The following is a 2,733-nucleotide window of genomic DNA, read 5'->3' as shown; positions in this document are numbered from 1 at the left end:
GAGATTTGAAATCTGCCTTTGTATAATTAAGATTTGTTAATGTCAATAAGTGTAATTTCTCATATTTCAATATGCTTTTGGGGTCAAAATATAATATGGAAATTTTCTTTTCTAAATAGTCATATTGCAAAACGTTCGTGGAATATATAAGAAAAAACAAAACAACCCCCCCCCCCCCTGAAGTTTTGGTGTTATAGGTTATGTCCTAGATATGTCCTAAGTAGCAAGACGGATGAATGTCTCAGGGAATAACAGGTCTTCCCTCCATCTCCTAGCTGGACAAATATTCATAAATTCAGTGAACGTTATATCATTTGTAAAGTTGCTGATAGTATTCAGTATATGATGTGTTAGGAGTAAAAAAAAAATATGGTAGTTATTCAAAGCTATTCGGTCCTTGAAGCCGGAGCTTATACCTGTTTCTATAGCATGAAACGGACATTAGCAATTGCTTACTATCCTTTGGATAGGACGCTAGTCTATCGCAAAGTACTTTCCGTCAAATCTAACAGACTCAGTTACCCATTCACTGCTGGGTGGACAGGGGGGTCAGAAAATAAAAAATGGAATCAATTTAAATTTTGGAGAAACAATAACTTCTTTTTAATGGTCAGAGTTGAAGACTGATGGGTGCTGCTGGAAATGGCAGCCATATTATAATAACATACTATGACCTAACTCTATGTGGAAATTCCCCGAGCTGATTATTTTGGAGGTTTTTTTGTTTTTTCTCTTGTATTTTTCTCTCTGCTTTGTCTGGCACTGTTTCACGCACACTTTTCGGATCCTAGTTCTAGGGTCAGGGAGTTGGTTTTCATGAGCTGGATTTGTTCCAACACACCTTGTTGTCACCACACCAATTTGGTAGCACCCACAGTGGGCAGTAGCACCCATAGTGGGCAGGGGAGGTACATACTGTGTCTTCTATCCCCTTATGTCTGTTTTCCAACATGCTTTCTGTCTTTGTCTTGGAATGAGATTACTTGGTTTTGTTCTGACCCTGGCCGGAGTCCTGCCTGGGAGGGAAACAGTCAAATGCATAGTTATTGTTTTGGGAGATATTTTTTTTCCTTGTAAATCATCTCTCCATTATGTATTAATTATATTTGTTATTTTGAATTTATAATGTAAGCATTTGAATTTGAGTGTATTCCTCTTTGTTGGATCTTGTGTTTGTGTCCGGGTGAGACTAATAGGTGATCTCAAACTAAGTACATTGGTGGTATGCTCTTGGAATCTACATCTGATCCCTATTTGTTCCCAGTTCCCCTTTGTCTTACTTTCTCTTGGGTGCTTTAATTGTAATCTAGAACTTTTTACTATTTCATTTTCTTCCTTTTTACTGGCGCTGATATAACCTAAATGTGTCGCAAGCGCCGTAAAACCCTTAAAAAACAATTTGGTAACAAATGCATTCCTTCAATAAGAAAAAAAAAATTATCTCAAAAGTAAATAATTCTCTCACCTTCTCAACATAAGAGCAACCATAATATTATTAAATCTTTTGAGAGTCTCGATAGCTCAGTTGTTAGAGCACTTGCTTCACACGTAAAGGGCCTAGATCGATCCCGAGTGCAATCAAGATTATTTGACTCTCCCCTCTTCACCCGGCAGTGAATGGGTAGCTGGTTCTGTTAAATCTGGCGGGAAGTAAATTGGGTAGCAAGCAGTAGCTATTGTCCGGTTCACGGTTCTGAAGAACTACTTATTATTATTAGACCTAGTTCAACATTGACCCATAATGTTCCTTTTCCCTGATAAAAAGATGGCATGAACAAAAATTAATGTACCTAACAGCTTCCAAAAAGAACAAAATACTGAACACGGACCGTTTCGGGCTCAAAACCCTTCTTCAATGACAAAAAACAAAAACATTAATACATCACTTAAAATCCTGATACGGCTGAGAAGTATTTGTGAAAAAAATGTTGAGCAGGCACATATATATATATTCATATACCAATAGTGATGAGAAATTTAGGCGATGAAAGTTTGAAAGCCATAATATTTTGGATGGCTAAGTGGCTAGTGCAACTGCTCTCTCTCTCTCTCTCTCTCTCTCTCTCTCTCTCTCTGTCTCTCTCTCTCTCTCTCTCTCTCTCTCTCTCTCTCTCTCTCTCTCTCTCTCTCTCTCTCTCTCTCTCTCTCTCTCTCCCTCTCTCTCTGTGTCAGACGGAGATTGCCGTGTCAATTTGATCCCGAGTTGTCTGACACCGTGATATGTTTATTCTGTTTTCATCTGGCACTTCTCTATACCCTATATTTCCCATCATTATATAAGTTTTGGCACATCTTGTCCGCAAGTGATTAGCTATAGGATCTTGAACTTGAAATGCAAACAAAAACATGTGTGTTCCCTTGCTAACTTGTGCGGAATGGAGCGGAATCAAACACGCATAACTTGTGGTGCATAAAAAATATATTTAAAAATTGACGTCTTGGAATAAACCAAAGACAAATTTCCCTCTGGCTATGAATAAAGGGGATTTATTTTGTATTTTAACCAGTTTACTTCTGCACCCTGGAAAAATAGGTAAGGCACCTACATATTGTAAAATTTGGCCAGAAAACTCGTCCTTCAAATATCGATCGATTTAAATGTCCCTCATTCTGGCAAAAACTCAAATCTGGGACTTCGCAGGACGAATTTTCTGGCCAAATTTTTATTGTTTTCCCAGAGTACGGCGGGTACGAGGTATGTTTCAGAAGTAAGTTAATTCTGTTAAATTTTGA

This window comes from Berghia stephanieae, chromosome 5 (genome assembly GCF_034508935.2).
Source record: "Berghia stephanieae isolate SIO BIC M18660-M18661 chromosome 5, UCSD_Bste_1.3, whole genome shotgun sequence".
In the NCBI taxonomy this organism is placed as follows: domain Eukaryota; kingdom Metazoa; phylum Mollusca; class Gastropoda; order Nudibranchia; family Aeolidiidae; genus Berghia; species Berghia stephanieae.
The sequence above is the reverse complement of the archived record's forward strand: the minus strand, read 5'-3'. Positions refer to the sequence as shown.